This window comes from Protopterus annectens, chromosome 14.part0 (assembly GCF_019279795.1).
Source record: "Protopterus annectens isolate FY-2018-M chromosome 14.part0, PAN1.0, whole genome shotgun sequence".
Lineage (NCBI taxonomy): Eukaryota > Metazoa > Chordata > Ceratodontiformes > Protopteridae > Protopterus > Protopterus annectens.
Window position 1 is genome coordinate 399,432,971 of NC_056748.1, and position 22,658 is coordinate 399,455,628.

The 22,658-nt window shown below is 36.5% G+C and overlaps 1 protein-coding gene across 7 annotated transcripts in view; it reads right to left on the minus strand.

Moving 5' to 3' along the window:
* The window catches only part of PTPRE (protein tyrosine phosphatase receptor type E), a 2,530,882-nt gene that overhangs the window by 450,750 nt on the left and 2,057,474 nt on the right, over nt 1-22,658 (minus strand). The gene's annotated exons all lie outside the window — the stretch shown is intronic.

Genomic DNA, 22,658 nt, shown 5'->3' on the forward strand with positions numbered 1-22,658 from the left:
TCTGGTGATTAATTCAGCAATCCCCTTAAACAAAGGTTTATACTTTGGCACATGATAATTTTTGCCTGTATGTTCCAAGGTATGACCAACTTCCCCAATTTCTTAACTTTGCTGTAAGTTTTCATACTGAATAGCAGAAAAAAAACTTTTCTGTGCTACTCTGGGTAGTCTCCCCAATATTCTTCTCCCAGCAGATTATTTCTTTACACTCTGATGCCCCTCCTGTCTCAGCACAGTGTTATTACTTAACTTCACTGGGATTTGGATTTGGCTTCAGGATGCTCCTGCAGTAACATGTTTTTCACTGTTTCTCATACATACATACTAGGTAGGGATTAGGAAATGGTCTGTTAAACACAAGCCTCCGACTTTTTTAAGGCACAAGTGAGTTTAAGTCTTCTGGGTCATCTGAACAGTAGCTAGCAAGAATCTGTATTTAGTTTATATTATATATGGATTTATTTGTCTTTTTTGTAATTAATAAAGACTCACTCACAAGATACATATCACTCTTTACATAGTTGGCCTGTCGGTGTTGGCCTGGTTAAATGCATTACTAAGAGCTGCCTCACATACTTGTATAAGCATGTCTGAAAAGACAGTCTCCTTCTTTTGAATGAATATGCTTTCTTCAGTTTTAACTAGACACTCAAATAAAAGAACATGGGATAGGCCAACAGCTTTAAACTACATACACACCATCCCAAAAGAAAAGTATTTGCACAGCGAGATATGATCTGCAGTCTTTTACTTCTTTAATGTGGCAGTGCATTCACATTTTGCATAAGTCTTTAATAATACAGCTGACTTACGAATGATTAATACAATGGCAACTTTTAGTTATTGATGAATTACAAAGCTATTAGATGGAAATAAAGGGAATTTAATCTTACATTAAAAGTAAATACAGTTTAGGAGGCCTTTTTATAATGGTGATTGAGCCAATGGACTGCAGTTTTGAAGCTCTATCAGATCAGATATGGCATGTTAATGCAATTTACAATGATTCCAGCATCTAGGAGACACAAATAATGTACAGCAGTATTCATCAGTAGACATTTTTGTATACACATAGATCTACTTGTCTGACTTTTAGCCAAATTCTAAACCCACCACAGGGGAATCTTCATTTAGAAAAGATGAATTTCATGCACTAATATTCTGCTAACTATCTATATAACTTTCCATTGCATTACACAACATAGTATTTTTAATCTATCTTGGATTACACAAAGGAGTATTGTTCCACTAACTTGTATTACATGACAAAGTATTGTTCCACTCTAATAGAAGACAAAAAACGGCTGTTCACGAGCTCTAGTAGTCAAAGAAATCCAATAGCTGGAAATAACCAGGCAAGTGGTAGCAAGCTCCAATGTTGAACGCAATTTTTAATGAAAAACAACAGCGTTTTTGCTACAGACTCAGCTGTAGCTTCCTCAGAATCAAAATTTGAAACAGTACTGCCAAATTTCAAATTTATAGTTACGTGCATTACGTTAACTGGCTAATTAAAACATTTAAAGGTGCATCGTAAATTTGTACATAATCTATTTACTTTGTTTATAAACAAAGTGCATTTTATGTTTATATTTAAAAGCACATAAGCAAATATTAAAAAACATTTTAAACCATAAATGATGTATGTAAAATGCATAATTACCAACTAACAACCTAAACTCAATGATCCTACAATACTATAAATGGTCAAACTAATATTTACGATGCTTATTCAAACAATGTAGACGTATATTCAAAAAGTCATATCAGCGATGTCTGATGAAATATTCAAACAGAAACTACTTAGTCTCAGCATAATAAAAACAACTTGACATATTATAAAAATAAATAATTAAAATGAACTTAATTTACTACATGTTCATAGAAAAATATAATAAAAGTCTAAAACTGATGATAACAAGTAATTACAAATAACTGCAATACATGCAGCTTTTATCTTCTATAATTCCTCATTCTTAAAACACAAGAAATGTTGCAATGGTCGTTCAACCCCGGAGAACTAAAAGAATTTAATAGTAACTGCCATTCTAGCTCACAAGTTTCAAGTAATAAGGGAACTGGTCCACCTCTTATAGTGTGTGCCACTTCATCTATAGCTATAAAATGAAAACTATGGCCTGGATGTTTTGTACAGTGTCTTGCTAGGGCATTCTCTGTTTTGTTTTTCCTAATTGCATACAAGTGTTCGTAGATTCTGTCTCGGAATCTACGGTCTGTTTTGCCAGTATAGAATGCCTTACAGCAGTTACACTGGGCAAAATAAACTATAGATTTAGAATCACAGTTAAGTCTATGATGAATGTAATATTCCTATTCCTAATAAGGAAGGAATTCACAACTTTCACTTCTCTACAATAGTTGCAAAACCCACACTGGAAGCACCCCTTTGATCTTGGAGTCGTGTACAATGCATTGTTCCTTTCTAATATTGTTTTTAAATTACAACCTCGTTTAAACACAAATTTTGGTCTGTCACCAAGTTTTTCAAACAATTCCTCATTATTCAAAATATAATACCAGTTCTTAGTTAGAATATGTTGTATATCCCACAAATTGGTATTAAAAGTCGAAATAAAACTAGTCTGAAAGCACTTTGTTTCGTTGTTAACTGAACTAGGACTGTTCCTCAGCTCAACATTAGTCTGTCCTATTAAAATATTTGTAGTCACTACCTGTGTTTCTAAGTTGTTATGTTTTAAAAGGGGAGGGTACAAGCCTTTTGAGCGTTTAAAGTTGATTTCATCCAAAAGTTCAGTAAACATAGACAATGGATAGTCCCTGTTCATGAACATTTCCTTCAACTTGTTACATTCATACAGAAAAGCTGTTTCTTGACTACACATTCTAGCTGCTCTTATTATTTGACCTTTGATGATAGCTCTTTTTTGTTTGTAAGGATGTGCGCTGTTGAAATGTAAAAATGAATTGCAGTATGTTGGTTTCCTGTGTACAGTAGAAAAGTATTCTGAATTTGTGAACAATGCATTGTACACGACTACAAGATCAAAGGGGTGCTTCCAGTGTGGGTTTTGCAACTATTGTAGAGAAGTGAAAGTTGTGAATTCCTTCCTGATTAGGAATAGGAAATATTACATTCATCATAGACTTAACTGTGATTCTAAATCTATAGTTTATTTTGCCCAATGTAACTGCTGTAAGGCATTCTATACTGGCAAAACAGACCGTAGATTCCGAGACAGAATCTACGAACACTTGTATGCAATTAGGAAAAACAAAACAGAGAATGCCCTAGCAAAACACTGTACAAAACATCCAGGCCATAGTTTTCATTTTATAGCTATAGATGAAGTGGCACACACTATTAAGAGGTGGACCAGTTCCCTTATTACTTGAAACTTGTGAGCTAGATTGGCAGTTACTGTTAAATTCTTTTAGTTCTCCGGGTTTGAACGACCATTGCAACATTTCTTGTGTTTTAAGAATGAGGAATTATAGAAGATAAAAGCTGCATGTATTGCAGTTATTTGTAATTACTTGTTATCATCAGTTTTAGACTTTTATTATATTTTTCTAAGAACATGTAGTAAATTAAATTCATTTTAATTATTTTTATAATATGTCAAGTTGTTTTTATTATGCTGAGACTAAGTACTTTCTGTTTGAATACTTCATCAGACATCACTGATATGACTTTTTGAATATACGTCTACATTGTTTGAATAAGCATCGTAAATATTAGTTTGACCATTTATAGTATTGTAGGATCATTGAGTTTAGGTTGTTAGTTGGTAATTATGCATTTTACATACATCATTTATGGTTTAAAATGTTTTTTAATATTTGCTTATGTGCTTTTAAATATAAACATAAAATGCACTTTGTTTATAAGCAAAGTAAATAGATTATGTACAAATTTACGATGTACCTTTAAATGTTTTAATTAGCCAGTTAACGTAATGCACGTAACTATAAATTTGAAATTTGGCGGTACTGTTTCAAATTTTGATTCTGAGGAAGCTACGGCTGAGTCTGTAGTGAAAACGCTGTTGTTTTTCATTAAAAATTGCGTTCAACATTTGGAGCTTGCTACCACTTGCCTGGTTATTTCCAGCTATTGGATTTCTTTGATTACTAGAGCTCGTGAACAGCCGTTTTTTGTCTTTTACTAGTTTATCGTTGTTCCATATTGTTCCACTCTAACTTGTATTACACAACTGATTATTAACTTGCATTAGACAACAAGTATCATTCCACTCTATCTTGTATTACACAAAACAGTACTGTTCCACTCTAACTTGTATTACACAACAGAGTACTGTTCCACTCTATCTTGTACTATACAACATAGTATTGTTCCACTCTACCTTGTATCACACAGCGTATTGTTCCACTCTATCTTGTATTACACAAGAGTACTGTTCCACTCTAACTTTTATTACACAACAGAGTACTCAGTTGCTGCCTTTGTAACATCTAGACATGTGTAAGACTGCTCAGCACAGACACCAGAAGTGCATCTAGGAAGAAGCTCCCTACATGACATGCACTTCCTGTAGCTAGGCATACCATACATAAAGAAATAGAACCCAGTAGAATACCCACACTTTTCTTCTTGCAATATATATAATTTTATAAGTAATCTGGGAGGAATCATGACCGACTTACACTGGTCATTTGAAATGTCTAAGTCTACATTAAGCAAGCATGCATAATATAGTGACCACTAGGTCAGTGCCCAACACTGGGGTGTGGTGCATAGAGGGAGAAAGGGATGCCACTGCCGGGGATAGGATATACATTAGGGGAGAGCAACAGAAGGAAAGAAACAGGACCTAAAGCAAATGAACTGACTGTTCAAATGCACATACAATAGAAAGTTGCTTATCCAAACTAATTGTGACCTAGGGTAGTTTGTATAATCAAACTGTTCGGATAATCAAACATACATCGAATCAGATAAAAAAAAACTTCTAAAAATCTTGTTTTTTCTGCATGCAGGGAATACATTTTTTAACCATTCAGTGATTCCAGTGGACAGTAAAGATTATTTTTCACACTACAAGCTCAGAAAACATGTATAAGTGAATACATATTCAGAATTTATGATTTTTCCTACCCAAAAGCTTGGGAAGGCTGCATTTGGATAATTGACTTTTTGGATAATCGGTGTTCAGATAATTAACTCTCTACTGTATTACAATTGGTCCTTGCTAATGGAGTTAAGAGTCATGCCTTTATTCCTAGATGGAAATCTAGGAGGAGTCCAAGGGAATTTGTGTGAAAGCAGAAGTTGGGCTGATGATGTACAAGGGAAGCTTATTTTATTAAGAAATCTGTGAGAATGGATTTATGTTTCATTTATAGGAAAGCCAGAGGAATTGTACAATTTGCTGTAGGCCTTTTTATAATATGTTAGTGTGTGCTTAGTCAAGGGGTATAGGGTCCCGTTAACTAGGATGATGCAATGTTATGCTTACAATTAATGATGGGATTTGTAAAGCTGGAATCATGCAAACTAAAGCCAAAAAAGAAATGTAATTTCTGGAAAAGTACCTACAAAAATGGTTATGTCTTTTATAAAACAAAAAGGCTGCATTTAGAACAAGAAATCAGCGACTCGGAAGCAGCTCAGTCTAATTTAATTGTTCTGATGAAGTCAACTTGGATTGATGAAAGCACTTAATTTGTGTTAAATAAAACTGTGTGGAGTCTGGAAACCCCGGTGGTGCCTTTTTTGGTTTATATTGGGATAAAACTGTATCATTCCTAGTTACCCCTGTAACGCATACTTGTGTTATGACTTTGGAATTTGAACAGGTGTGTTGACTTTTTTGTACCAAGCTTCAGTTCCTTAGGTGTTAGAATATGACCCATGCATTTCAGATATATCAGATTTATTTTACATTCATTATTACTTAGCTTGACATTAAGCTGCCTTAATCTGTTTACAAGTTGTATCAGTATTTTGTCACAGTATTCATAATATGCATTTGTCTGACCTGACGCTAATAGGTTAGTGGTGTGTCCTACCTGTGTATTTCTGATGGAAATAAAATGCTAAGCAAATGTTTATTGAATCTATGCTTTCTTACTGATATATTAACTATGCAAATTTTGATTTGCATCCAGTACTGAAAATGACTTGGCATTTGGCATCATGGAGAACATATCTACAACTGTAAGCAATAACCAATGCTGTTGTATTACCTTTATTTACATCTTGCAGATTGAAACAAAAGTACATTGTGTTGTGCTACTCAAAAGAAAAATGAATTTGTCAATGGCACCTAAACTGTCCACTTCGTTCTCTTCCTAGTCAGTCCTATATCCAACAGCTATTGGCACTTTCCTTGAGCATCTACCTGTGGCACAACATATGCTATTCTCCTGCAAGCATCCAAGGTTTGTAAGTAAATCAACACAGTTGTGAAGGATATTACTGCTATGGTTTATACAGTACTTCAGACTGGACTTCATTTCTACATTATGAATTTATTTTATGATCTGTAGCTCTACACAAACAAACCAATCCAAATTATTATTCAATATTATTATTTAAAAGGGGATTTTATATTTATTTTATATTAATGTTAATAGCATTTTGTCAAATGGCTTTACCTAGAGCTCTGTGGTTTCTTTGCTAACCCTTTTAGTTCCAATGCTCCTTAAGTATTGTCAGATATACTATACTCTTTTTATGTCTCGTTTAAACTGAGCATTTTGCATATTCGTTTTCAACATTTCCTGCCAATGGTCTGACCTACACTGTTATATTGCTTCTTTCAATGCATTTTCATGCTTCACTCTATTCACTTTAATGCTTTTAGTGACATGGCATACAAAGATAGACTCCTGACCATGACTGAGAAGGCTAGACTTCAGTAAGTGGCTCCAACTATAGTGGACATGACTAAAGCTAGAAAAATGGAAAAGATACTGTGTCCTCTTTCTTCTTCTAGGTGGAGGTGAAGGGTGCATTTTTGGAGTTGTGAGTTCCACAGTGGAGAGTGGAAAACTGATCAACAATTTTTTTTGGGGGGTGAGGGGAAGTCTGCCAGCTTACATGACTTACAGAACTGACAGTCACATGCTACAGTCACTGCCCACTTAACTCCATGAAGAATGCTAGTAATGCACAGGGTATTAAGGCTTAGCAACACAAGCCCCCCTCTCCCATGGTAGTTGTGCCTTGATTGTCTCTCATCTTGTAGGGAGTGAGTGAGCAGCATCAGAGCATCCTGTCAAATGGTCAACACATGAGAGCCAAAAGAAAAAAAAATGACTCTCTCTTACTTTAAAAGTTTCAAAACAGCTTGTTTTCTTGATTCCAATAAATGGTATTCATATGTTCATTGGTAAGTACAAGGCTAGCTGCATTAGTTGCATTATTGTTTTGGACCCATTTCCCTTTCCTTTTACACACTTTTGTCTAGATGATTCCTTCTACCACAGCTTCTGTAAAACTGATTAAATGCAGATAGTCCTTTTTCGTATGCTTATAGCCATTTTTAGTACATAAGACTAACTCCAGCTACACTACAACTCTTGTGCACTTCAGACCTCTCTCTCATCACCGTTCCAATGCATTCTCAATTAATGTTTATAGTTTATCTTACGCATTTCCATAGTTAATCCCTTTAATGTTGTACTTGTTATTTCCTTGGGTCTGCATATACCCTCAGATTTTGATTACTATCAGGTCTGCTTCTTTGACCAGCCTGGTCCTTCCTTGACTATTTCTTGTACCACAAAGTATTGTGTATCTTACTAATGAATCACACTACTCAACAAATTCATTGTCCTTAGTTCATTTATTTACCTCTGTGATGTAGGTATTTATAGTTTAATTTGGATCTTGTACTCTTGTAAAGAGCAAACTAAATAAATGGCAAGTTCTTTACAGGCTCACAGTAATTCCTGAAATTCTTTAAAATACTGATTTCTGCATTACTCTTCTACTTGAAAGGTAAATGTATTACATAGCTTTAAAGTTTATTCACCAGTCATAAGTAGAAACATGGCATAATGTATCTTTTCAGTCTTTTGGCTTTTACGATCATGGTGATGAATAAACTGAATTTCTGAAGCCAAAGTTACTTGTTTTCTGCTAAACTGCCATGTAGCAAGAGAATTGCTGGGGGTTATAGCTGGATGTCTTTTCTAAATCCACATTATACATTTGTACATTTAAACTCAAATTCTTAAAACATGCATATTTTTAACATCTACAAATGTAAAGCTCCACCGGGGACATTGTGTAAAATGTAGATGTTTATTAGGATGTTCAAAAAACAACTCAAATATTGTAGCTTTGTTTCTATCCTCCATGAGGTCTTACTCTGATTACTTCTAAAAGAAGAATGCCTCCTGTAGCTAGGTATTAGTATATTTAAAACTATGTACCCGCTTATGTTTGTGCTTATAAGCCTTTAAAAGGATGTCACGATGACACAATGTCTCCCAATTCTCAGACACAACTAAATTTAGATTTCCATTACTGCTTACTGATAGGATCCTATTCTGTTCAATGACACTGCCCATGTATTTTTTTTGTTTTGGAATATGGAATCAGAAAGAAGACCCTCACTAAATAGGTGAAATCAAGGGCCACAGCAGTTTGTCATCTTCAATAACATTTTATTCCTCCTGTAACCATCATTAAAGGACAATAGGGCTGCTTCTGCAGAGGATGAATAGGTTTGTTGGGTAATTAAACAAATTCACCAACAAGTTAGCGAAAACCACCAGGAGTCAGGAAACTGTGCTGAAACAGCGTAGATTTATTGATAAAAACAACAAAGGTTAAGCGCTTTCCACAGTATAAAACTGTCTTCATCAGAACAAACCATACTAAAACTCATCCTCTTATATACAAACCTCCCACAAAGAAAACCCGCCCTTTGCATCAATTAATCAATTATATCATTACATTCAAGCTCTGAGAAACACAAACTTGAACTACAACTAACCTTCAGTAAAACATAAAACCTTACATATTACAAGATTCATAAATCAAAATAATACTAAATAAATACTTGTATCTGATATTATTTACAGCATCTGCAAGAATGAATAATATTCAAAATGTAACACAATAAATATAATATAATAAAATATTATATGAATATAATATTTTGTCCTGACTATCTAATATTCCTACACTAAAAATGTTATACATAAGTAATGTGAAAATTGCAGACATGTGGTGTACTAAGATTGAATATAAATATATATATATCTCCATGAAGCAAATACTGTGTATAATATTTAAAATATTTAAATTTTTAAACCTTGACAAGGGGTTTAGTAGGGATCACCTCATTGAGGCCCGGGGGAGTGGCTGCATCCAACTTAATCTGCCACCTAATCTCCCTTTCTCCCACTACTGCCTTAACATTACCCCCACATGGGTTGGGGGTGATCACATCCAAAATGGCAAATTTGAACACCTTACATTGTGGGTTGTTGATAAGGTGCCTCGACAAAGCGTTATTGACACCACACTTCCTCATACAATATGTGTGGTCATAAATTCTGTTCTTTAAACAACGGTCTGTCTTGCCCACATAATAACTCATACAAGTTTGGCAAACGCCCAAATAAACTATATGTTTGGTCAGACAGTTACCATTAGAAAACCAGACCTTACTTCTCAAACAGTTCTTTAGTGTAATATTAGGTACATCCAATATGTATCTGCAAAAATTGCATTGACCACATTTTTTTGTACCTGTTTTCTGTACTTTGGTGGTCTGTTGATATTTGGATTTGATTTCAATGATCCTTTTTAAATTGTTACCAGTTTTGTAGACGAAGTGTGGCCTGTCAGTTACCTTGTCTCTTATTGACTGGTCACTAGTCAAAATGTTCCAATTAGAGGTGATGATATTTTTCACTTTACTAGAGTGTCTACCATATTTGATTATACAAGCCTTAGAATGATCGTTCTCCACAGCTGGCATATCCTTTGAGTTAATATTATCTTTGCCTTTCTGAAAACTATTAGTACCCACCCCTAATAGTGGTTTATATTTACGGCCCCATTCATTACTAACATACCCGATGATGTCATTAATCATTTTTTGGGGGTATCCCTTGTCTGCAAATAAATGCCCAATATACTCCATCTCCCGGAGCATGTAGTCCCTTTCAGTTGTCATTCGAGCAGCCCGAATGCACTGCCCCTTGATGATACCCCTCTTGGTACTATATGTATGGGCACTACTGAAATGCAAATATCCATTGCTGAACGTATCCTTTCTGTGGATACGGGACTGGAAACCATCGCCCTTGCTGTATATAAAAACATCAAGATAGTTGATACCAGTACGATTATATTGATGGGTGAACTTTAAATAATCAGTAGTACTGTTGATGTATTCCATGAAATCCAAAAAATCCTGTTCATCACCCCCCCATAAGATAAAAATATCGTCCAGGTATCTAACATATCTCTTAATTTGTACCATCCATTTAGACTGTAATATGAATTCCGTTTCCCAGTCCAACAAGACTAAGTTTATATATAGGGGCACAAGCAGTGCCCATAGCTACTGTTCTCTGTCTGTAGTGCTCACCCTCAAAGTAAATATAATTGTGATCCAAGACAATGTCCATGAACTCCATCAACAGGGAGATATCATCCTGTCCCAGACCACTCACACTACGAATACTATTGTTGAATCTGTTTAGACCATCCTCCTTGGGAATACATGAAAAAAGATCCTGAACGTCAATTGTGACGTAAATGATGTCAGAGCTCCACAGTTCCTTTTTGAATATACCTAGGAACTCCCAGGAATCTTTCATGATGTGGTCTACAGTATTGTAAATATGTTTCAGTTTGTGATGGATCACCTGACCAAAGGGGAAGGCTTTGCTTGCACTGCCAGAAATAATAGGACGGAATGGAGGGTCGTTGATATTTTTGTGGACCTTAGGGATGCCCGTAATGGTAGCAAGAACGGGGAACTCAACTTTTAAAAATCTGTATAGTTCCTCACTAATTCTGTTTTCTACAATGAATTCCTCCAAGTAGGAGTCAATGCGACCATGAGCTATATTGACTTCATTTAGGGATGAGGGTGTGTATTGTGTAGAATTATTCAATAGCTCAAAAATCTTGCTAATGTATTTCTCTTGATCATAAAACACAATACCCCCTCCCTTGTCAGCGGACATGATTCTGATATTGTTGTCACACAAAGATTGAATCACATCCATTATATCACACCTAACCCGTTTCTCATCTCTTGAGTGCTTATATTTGTTGTATAAAGTATACACCTGTGTATTTACCACATTCTCAAAGGATGTTAGTGTATTGCACATAGGGGGAGTAAATGTGCTCCTTTTCTTAAGGTCACCTGATTGTGAAACACTAATAACATTTTGATTCTTAAAAAATATTCCTAGATTGAATTTTCTCAAAAATAGTTTGAATTCCACAAGTGTATCGGTCAAATCCAACTTGGAATCTGGTATGAACTTCATACCTTTTGAAAATATTGTGAAAAACTCAGGTACGACCGGGTGGGCACTGTAATTATAAATTTTTAACTCTCCACTACTATGTACTATCCCCACCATTGTTGAAATGTACGTGTTGTTCCTCACAAGTAATAGTAGTGTCCATATTATCAGTGGTAGGGAGGTTGGGGCATGGAGTGTCCGGTGTTAGTTGTATCTGTAATTTCTCCAGACATTCCGCCCTTTCCCCTTTTGCTCTACTATTCTCCGATGCTCTCTTCCTTCCTCTAAAAAACATTCCTCGTCATTTGGATACACATAACTGTCATTACGAATATTGGAATATTTTCTATGCTCTTTCCCTACTGTGTGTTTTCTATCGTTATTAACTTTCCACCTATATGCAATTCCTTTCTCATACTGTACAATGTCCCTCTGTAGCTTCTTACATTTTCTCTCATACGTTTTCTTATACATACTCTCAGCATAATCATACTGTTTGAAGTATAACTTTTCCCATTGTGAAAACAGCATGTCATTGTGTATGAGTTTGTCAGTTTTTTCTATTTCATTTGACAATGTACTTATTTTGAAATCATTACATTCAATAATAAATAGCATAAACTTTTTTCCAAATTCGTTGAACATGTCATTACAAATTTTAATATTTTTAGCATTCATGTCTACTCCCATAGGTTCCTTAAAAAAGCGTAAGCCCATGGGTATTACACCACTGTCCAAACACTTGCGTAAATACAAATTTTCTACTTGGATATTCTTAACCTTAGTTAAATTGTCACCAAATGAGTAGATACGTTTCTTTAAAGAAGGGAAGTCTCCTCCTCCTCTTTCGTACTGGTTGGTGTGACCAACCCTAGAAATATCTTGAAAATCTAACGGCATATGCATGAATTTGTCCAAATTATATACATATCCTTTAACAGCGTCTCCCTGTGAGGAAGAACCTGAAACAGTACCTTTGTTCTGTACATTTAGAACAAATCTGCTCTTTTCCTCACCAGCGTATGTCCGCACCGGAGGTTGGCGCTTCGGTTTAGCGCCTGATATCAGAAATTGGTCCTCATCCATGTTGTCGGTTGCTGCCAAAGGATTAGAATTGATAGCTTGGCTGCCCTGTTGTTCGTGGAAATCCTTCCTCGGCGTGTGTCTGGACAAAAATGGAGAGGAAGACCTCCTCTGTCCGTTGGGAATGTCGTCGTCACTACAATTGCCAATAGAGGATCGGATGTTCGTGGGAGCCGTCAAGTTAGGTTGCACACATTTGATTACCGTTGTACTAGGCGGAGTGAGCAGTTCCACTAGGCGAGTGATTTCGCCTCTTATAATAGCCATTTCGGAATAAATTTTGTCAATCTCCTCTCGAGACAAAATTAGATGTGTTTGAAGTCTCCTGCATAGAATCCATAATAGTCGACAAACTAAACAACAGGATCCCAGTAGTCAACAAAATAAACGAATTCACCAACAAGTTAGCGAAAACCACCAGGAGTCAGGAAACTGTGCTGAAACAGCGTAGATTTATTGATAAAAACAACAAAGGTTAAGCGCTTTCCACAGTATAAAACTGTCTTCATCAGAACAAACCATACTAAAACTCATCCTCTTATATACAAACCTCCCACAAAGAAAACCCGCCCTTTGCATCAATTAATCAATTATATCATTACATTCAAGCTCTGTGAAACACAAACTTGAACTACAACTAACCTTCAGTAAAACATAAAACCTTACATATTACACATTTCCTGCCAATGGTCTGACCTGCACTGTTATCTTGCTTCTTTCAATGCATTTTCATGCTTCACTCTATTCACTTTAATGCTTTTAGTTACATGGCATACAAAGATAGACCCCTGACCATGACTGAGAAGGCTAGACTTCAGTAAGTGGCTCCAACTATAGTGGACATGACTAAAGCTAGAAAAATGGAAAAGATACTGTGTCCTTTTTCTTCTTCTAGGTGGAGGTGAAGGGTGCATTTTTGGAGTTGTGAGTTCCACAGTGGAGAGTGGAAAACTGATCAACAATCTTTTTTGGGGGTGAGGGGAAGTCTGCCAGCTTACATGACTTACAGAACTGACAGTCACATGCTACAGTCACTGCCCACCTAACTCCATGAAGAATGCTAGTAATGCACAGGGTATTAAGGCTTAGCAACACAAGCCCCCCTCTCCCATGGTAGTTGTGCCTTGATTGTCTCTCATCTTGTAGGGAGTGAGTGAGCAGCATCAGAGCATCCTGTCAAATGGTCAACACATGAGAGCCAAAAGAAAAAAAATGACTCTCTCTTACTTTAAAAGTTTCAAAACAGCTTGCTTTCTTGATTCCAATAAATGGTATTCATATGTTCATTGGTAAGTACAAGGCTAGCTGCATTAGTTGCGTTATTGTTTTGGACCCACTTGCCTTTCCTTTTACACACCTTTGTCTAGATGATTCCTTCTACCACAGCTTCTGTAAAACTGATTAAATGCAGATAGTCCTTTTTCGTATGCTTATAGCCATTTTTAGTACATAAGACTAACTCCAGCTACACTACAACTCTTGTGCACTTCAGACCTCTCTCTCATCACCGTTCCAATGCAGTCTCAATTAATGTTTATAGTTTATCTTACGCATTTCCATTTCCATAGTTAATCCCTTTAATGTTGTACTTGTTATTTCCTTGGGTCTGCATATACCCTCAGATTTTGATTACTATCAGGTCTGCTTCTTTGACCAGCCTGGTCCTTCCTTGACTATTTCTTGTACCACAAAGTATTGTGTATCTTACTAATGAATCACACTACTCAACAAATTCATTGTCCTTAGTTCATTTATTTACCTCTGTGATGTAGGTATTTATAGTTTAATTTGGATCTTGTACTCTTGTAAAGAGCAAACTAAATAAATGGCAAGTTCTTTACAGGCTCACAGTAATTCCTGAAATTCTTTAAAATACTGATTTCTGCATTACTCTTCTACTTGAAAGGTAAATGTATTACATAGCTTTAAAGTTTATTCACCAGTCATAAGTAGAAACATGGCATAATGTATCTTTTCAGTCTTTTGGCTTTTACGATCATGGTGATGAATAAACTGAATTTCTGAAGCCAAAGTTACTTGTTTTCTGCTAAACTGCCATGTAGCAAGAGAATTGCTGGGGATTATAGCTGGATGTCTTTTCTAAATCCACATTATACATTTGTACATTTAAACTCAAATTCTTAAAACATGCATATTTTTAACATCTACAAATGTACAGCTCCACCGGGGACATTGTGTAAAATGTAGATGTTTATTAGGATGTTCAAAAAACAACTCAAATATTGTAGCTTTGTTTCTATCCTCCATGAGGTCTTACTCTGATTACTTCTAAAAGAAGAATGCCTCCTGTAGCTAGGTATTAGTATATTTAAAACTATGTACCCGCTTATGTTTGTGCTTATAAGCCTTTAAAAGGATGTCATGATGACACAATGTCTCCCAATTCTCAGACACAACTAAATTTAGATTTCCATTACTGCTTACTGATAGGATCCTATTCTGTTCAATGACACTGCCCATGTATTTTTTTTGTTTTGGAATATGGAATCAGAAAGAAGACCCTCACTAAATAGGTGAAATCAAGGGCCACAGCAGTTTGTCATCTTCAATAACATTTTATTCCTCCTGTAACCATCATTAAAGGACAATAGGGCTGCTTCTGCAGAGGATGAATAGGTTTGTTGGGTAATTGTGAGGGACAGGTGTGACAGTCAATGAAGGCTCAGAAGTAAAAAAATAAATAAATAAATTAAAATAAACAAAAAAACATTTGGCCCATCTCCCTTTGTTTAAATCTCCTGGCCTGTCAAAACTGCAGTACAATTTTCAGGTAGCTTTGCCAGGCATGGTCTGGACCTCTCCCCTCTAGGCTTTCGAATATTAGCTAAAACATCGTCTTCCCCCATAATGCCTTTTTTAGGCAATGCCAAACTGAAAGTACTTCCAACACAGCAAATCAAAACCAAGAAAATCTAAAGGTATTACTGCTCAATGCTGAGCCTAAACAAAAAAATCCACTCCCTAGAAGCTCTCTTTTCCCTAGAGCATGCTGATGTCTGTGCGGTCACTGAGACATAGTTTAAAGCTGCAGAAATCACACCAACAGTGCAAGGTTATACATTTAGGCCAGCTAATTCACAGCTAGGAACTAAAAGTGGAATTGTCTCTATTTACATCAAAAATAAATATACTCCAAGGCTGGTCAAACAGGACAATGCACTTGAGCTGATCCATGTTCAACTCACCATAGGTAAAATCCAATACCACTTCCTTGTAATAGGTCCCCCTCTATGACCCAGGAAACCCATACCATGTATTTAAACTTATTAGAAACACTAACCATCCAACTCAAAAAACATATTCATGGGTGAGTTTAATTACCCCACTATTAACTGGGAATCCTATACAACACCAAACGTACATGCACAGAGATTCATGGATTTTGTAAACAGAAACTTCCTGGACCAGACAGTCAATACACCAACCAGGGGTGCAACCATACTGGATCTAGTCCTCACTAATATGGGAGACTACTGCACACCCTCTACTGTAATGCCTTCCCTGTTAAGGTCAGACAACTAAATGGTCTCCTTTGAAGTAAAAATAAAACCTGGAATATTCAGTAACTATTCTAAGGCTAACCTCCTGCTACTAAGTGACAACTGGCAAAATTTCAAGCCCCCATAAACTGTGAGAACACTTCTGCCTATGCAGAATTGTTCACAGAAATCCTGTAGAAACATGTTAATAGCTGCATAAAGGCAGCTGTACCCAACAGGAAAAAGTACAAAACTAACTCAAAAAACAAGCCACCCTGCAAAATTTCAAGCCCCCATAAACTGTGAGAACACTTCTGCCTATGCAGAATTGTTCACAGAAATCCTGTAGAAACATGTTAATAGCTGCATAAAGGCAGCTGTACCCAACAGGAAAAAGTACAAAATTAACTCAAAAAACAAGCCATCCTGGTGGAATCATAAAATCAATTGGCTGTAGAACAGGAGGAAGAAGATCATGGCAACAATTAGAAGGTGCAGCACCCAGCAGGATAAAAACACTCTTAAACTAAACAAACAACTCAGAGGATAAAAAAAGTCTATCAAAGCCAAATTTGAGGCAAGTTTGGTCTCCCAGGCCAAGGACAGCCACAAAGCATTATTTAGCTATGTCCACAACCTCAAAGGCAATACACAATTGTGTGCAGAGCTCATTGTAAATGGAGCCACCTATACTGAGCCAGAAGATGTAGCAAACCTCCCGGTTAATAAATTCAGCTTCAACTTTACACCTCTCTCTGCCTCAACCTTCCCTCAGGAAATATCAAATATAACTCCCCCTACTATCACTACGGAAAAGGTCCTTAATGCTCTCTCTAAGATAAAGAGCACTGCATCAATGGTCCCAGACAATATCCCAGGATGCCTTCTAAATAGCATGAAACATGAGCTATCAGGGCCTCTGGAATTACTATTTAACTGTAGCCTCCAAACAGGCTTCATGCCTCATGAATGGAGAAAGGCAACAATCATCCCTCTGCACAAAGGTGGCCCATCTACAGAACCTGGAAACTACACACCCATAAGTCTCACTAGTCTTATATGTAAATCCATGGAAACAATGATCATGGAGATGATAGACAGAGATATAGTAAACCTCCAGACAATGGACCCAACCCAATTTGATTTAGTCAAGGACAGATCATGCCTATTCTACATGGTGGACTTCTTCGAGAAGGTCACCAAAGCAATGGATGAGAGCAAAGTCATTCACACTGCCTACCTTGACCTGGCCAAGGCATTTGACACAATACCCCACTTGAGTATTGTTGACAAACTCAAGAGGTTAAGTACAAACCTGTGTGTCACCCACTGGATAGCCAAATGGCTCACAGGACCCAAGAAGTTAGAATTAGGGAGTGGACCTCTACAAAGAGGCCAGTCACAAGTGGAGTCCCTTAGGGATTAGTCCTTGGACTGCTCCTTTTTGGCATTTACTTCTTAGAAGTCAAGGCCAATGTCAGTGGTCTTTGGCTGACTAAATTTGAAAATGAATGCAAATTAGGAGCTGTCATTGAATCTCACACTGACACAAATGTTCTCCAGGAGGGGCTGACAGACAAACAACTGGTGTCAGAGCCATGGACTAAAACTAAATGCCAAGAAATGCATAATAGTATCCTTTGGGAAGTCATCCATCCATGGTAACTATCATATTGACAACACACCCCTTAGAGTTCACCCATTAGTCAGGGACTCACATAGATAGTAGTCTAGCCTTTGATCATCATGTGTCTGCAGTGGTGAGGAAATCATTCTATGTTGCATTACTTATAAACAAAGGAAGTCATTCATCAGACCTGTCATTGAGTACAATGCCCCATTTGGTATGTATCTAACCAGGGCTATCCAACAATTGGAACATCTACAGGGGTTCCTCACTAAAAGAATATGCAGACCACTTCAAGGCCCTATCTCTGTATTCTGTCTTCTATAGGCTTTTGAGGGGAGATCTATGCCTAACATACAAGGCATTGTCAGACTCCATATCCATAAAACAGACAGCACCAGAATTACCCGTTCTAAAGACTTAAACCTTGCCTGTGACATAAATAGGACCTGCTGGAGAGATAGGTACATATCCCAGAGACTACCCCATCTATCGAACAGGCTCCCCATCCATGTGAAGCAGAGTTCCTCCCTAACCTAATTCAAGTGCAACTTAAATAACTGGATGGGAAAACGGAACTTCATCCCTGGTTTGTCACCTATGGTAACCTGTAAATGACTCATCTCCAAGGCCTATGCTTACACTTATCAAGGGTATCACAACTTGTCAGAGATTTAGAATGCATGGCTAGGCTTAAAAAGGCCTTTGTGGTCATTAGCCTAGTAAACACATACGAACCTGTAAAAATCTGACAGCAATGTTACGCTAACATCAACATCAGAAATGGCCATAATGTAATGACATATTGACTCTGCTTTACTTAATGGAATTAATGGCCAGTGGTTTTCTTGAGTATATGTCTGTTCTCACTTTTTATTTTTTCTGTTTTTCTCACTGCTGTGTGCTTTCTGAACAGCATGTACATCTGTAAATGCTTCTGCTTTTCAGATGTTTCAGATATTTTTTTGGCAGACTGTGGCTGTTATTTTAATGTTTCCTGACATGCAGGGAATTCACAATTATTTAATTTAAATTTACGGTGCAGTGTACACAGTCTCCTGCACAGTGAGGAAAACAATAATTTTTACTTTTTATGATAGCTAATACAAAAACATCAGCTCTGTAGAATTTAACAAATCAGGCATCAGTAATCAAAAATTTTATGTAATATTATATAATCTCCTAATCTTTTTCAATAAAGCAGCTTAAAATGCACAGAAATCCAAAAATGTAGTTTAGGCTTTATAATACACTATCTTTAGATGTCCATCATCTGTTATGATGCAAGCTTAAAGCTTTGGCTAGGAAAATCTTCACTATTATTGTGGTTACTCGGCCTTAAAGCTTTATTTTAATATTTCTGCTACTGACAGCATACACTTAATGAGAATTTCAAATTTGAAGTCCAGAGGTTAAGCCTGATTCTTCTGTTTAGATAAACAATTACAAATGTACAAATGTTGCATAGCTGCTTATGCACATCTTGTAAGTTACATGCAAACAACAGTTTACTGTCTGCCTGTCCAGTATCAGCACTATGGGATGACAGTCAAACCTGCAACTGTGCATTTTTAGGCAATAAATTACACGTTTTTCTCCAGGATGTATGTAATTCTTCCCTCTTCTAGTGCAGTTCCATGACCTTCTGCCTTGAGTTATGCTGCTATCCATTCACAGAGTACCTAACCTTCTCATAAAGCTTACCAAACATGCAGTCATTATAAAGCATATTAGACTTCATTTACAGGGTGCCATTAAGAACCATTAATAATTACTGATAGGTGAAGTATCACCTTAAGCTTTTTTGTTTTCACTAGTAATACCCAGAACATTTACATCCCAAATTCCATAAACGAATCCAATCTGCTCTAATATATGATCTATCTTACATTCCATTCAAGATTACCAATATGCCTTATCTGTGCTGCTTGCCAGGACTGGGACAAGGTCACTTATTAGGATAAAGGGAATAGCAATAAGATGTTTATGTTTATATAATATATTACAGTATAATATAATGTAATATACTGCACACAGTAGTAAAAGCAACTTTTTTTACTGCTCTATGTGTGAAAAATAATCTGTCAAAAGCAACTGTGAGGAATGTCAAGCCAAGAAAAGGAGTAGAAATAAAGAGCACCGCTAAACTCCGATTTGTGCGTTCATCTATCCTCTCATAACTACTCCTGGACACCTGCAAAAGTTAGGATTGGAAGGAAATGACTTAGGACTACAGCAAACACTCGAGGAAAGGTGTGGAGACAGAACCTTGGAGAGGAACGTGACTGGGGCTATAAATGAAGAAGGATGCCCATTTTACAAAAGAGTGCCTTGGACTTTAGATAAAAGTGCTTAGAGGCAAAATAGCTGGTAACTGACCCTTACTGAATAATTGTCTCCAGTCTCAAAAAATAACATTTAAAGATCTACCCTACCCTTTTCTTTACCTGCTGAAACCAAGGACAGTTTTTTTGCAATCCCAGAATTTAAAGCACAATTTCCTAACAAGGGAAAATTAAAGAAAGTGGATACAATGGAACATAGGGATTACTTATAGTTAGTACTAACAAACCATTTATCTTTTAAAAGGGTTTTAGGATATATCATTAGTCCAGATATAAAGCTAACTGCAGCACTTATGGTTCTGATATTACTTGAGAAGGAGCTGTATACTTTGGCAGCTCTTTTGCCATGGCCTTTCATTAGTTTTAAGTGCAAAAGAAGCTTTTTAACATACATAAGTTAAAACTTGGTGATCTAAGTGTGCATTGTGATGAAGATAAAGTAAGCTTATTTGCTATATGAGGGCAGTAATAGCCATATAACAGTTTGTTCATGACAAGCAAAACAATGCAGTTTTATCAATAATAGTGGGACACACTGCATAGTGAAATGTAAGGCAACAATATTATCTGGGGCCCAGATGAGGGATAAAATAATTATGTGAGCTTTTTTTTTTTTCAGGACTGTACTTTGTGCTAGGGTAGATCACAGACAGCCTTAAGAATTAGAATGCTTTTGTCAGGATTCAGCAGTAAAGATTTTAATAAAACTGTATGCTATTTTAGCTGATTAAGTAAATTTAGTACTTCTACTTTCCATGAATGTTTTCAAGAGAGATGCTGCAAGGGACTACTGTTTGCTAGACTTTGGAGCATGTCTTGAAGCATAGTTTGTGTTTTTATGGCATTTATTCTAAGCTGTATGATTTGAACCTTTTCAAGATTTTGTGATATTCACTAATAAAATTAGTTGAAAGGTTTTCCTTTTTTAAGTAAGCAGATCACCTGCATGTAGATACATTTCTGAGTGGGAATATCTTATCAAAACTGATTAATAAAGAAAGGAGAGGGCAGTTCTCAGCTCCTTGGAGTACAACTGTTCCAGGAATTACTTGGTTTGGAATATGCACCACTGTTGTGGAAAAATATGCTTTTCCTCACCAAAAGGGTTACTTTTGTTAGTCCAATCTCTAAATAAAAACTAAGAAGATTCTTATAGTGTCAGTGTACAGAGTGGCTGTAAGTCAAATGTGAACTTTGGCACCATGTCTGATTTTAATTTAAGTAACCAGCCAATTAGGGTAGCTATCAATAATAGAGTAGGCAATCAAGGATGCCTAAAGGTATTTTCCACCTAAAATAATATGCTTGCACAACTGGCTAGTTAACTGGTATAATTATATGGTAATCTAGTATGTCTCTGCCTGGGATAAGATGATTAACAGACTCTCCTGCTTTGCTAGGGATGGGCTACATCTCTTGTCTCTTGGCCTTCATTTACTGGTTAAAGCACTGGCTACCCCTACAGTGTCTTTTTTTAGGCAAAGTTTGGCTCATGAACATACTGTACCAATTTAAGGGTTCTAATTTGGACAATATTATGGAAGCACTGCTCAATGCTAGGAGCTTGAATAGCAACATTTCTCAGCCTGGAGCACTCCTTTCCGCTGAGAGCATATATTTATGTAGTTACAAAAACTCTCTCCAGTGCAGAGACAGCATGCCATCTTTACTAGGGTTCAGCTCCAACCATGTGTTCAGGTCCACTTTGTGCTCGGAGTAGAATGCGTATTTATACGAGAGACTATTGTTTCATGACAAACCATGCATAATGCCATATTGGAACTTGGACAGGGCTAGTTAATGCTCAATAAAACCACTTACCTTATCACTGCTAATTACTGATCCCTTCTTTTGTGCCTGCCTCTCCAAGGACAATGATTAAATCAGATTTAAAAGCTCTCCATCAAACTGAATGCACTTATGTGTGACTAACTATGTCCTTATAAACTGATGGATCAATACAACTAGTAACAAATATGCTCAAAACTACTCGATTTTATTAATTTTAATTACCTTTTTAAAACTGATCCCCTCCTTATTAGGGATGATAATCTGCTTTTGCTTGTCCTTACCAGCTTCTCCCCTTCCTGTATTACTCTTAATACCAGTACAACTGTAATACAATGTAATCAACTTTGCAGTAACCTTCTCCCTTAAAACACACTTTGAAACCCCAATATCACCCTTAATATTTCAGGGGGGTCTCACAGCAAATGTCCTCCAATTTATAGACCTTTTTGACAACTACAAATGGTACAGTTCTCTAAATTACTCAGGACTCGATGCTATCTCATACTCTACTGAGTTATTTTTCCTTATGTTCAGCTGCAACAAGGATTCTGTCACCATCCTTTCAATTCAAAAATTAAACAAGCATTGTGGAATTCTTCTATAAAAAATTAAAAAATAAGAAGTTTCAAGCTATGTGTAACAGATTCCCATACTCACAGTATATAAAAAAAGTAAAACCCTCAAGAATACCACCAAGGAGTGCAAGGCCAGGTATGAACTCAGGGCTGCTACCAGCTCTAAAGATAACCACAAGGTACTCCTCATTTACATTATTAAACCTAGAAAGGCTGCCCATTACTATACCAATTTTATATCCAATGAAGTCTGCCGCTCTGATCCTAAAGTTATTGTGAATAT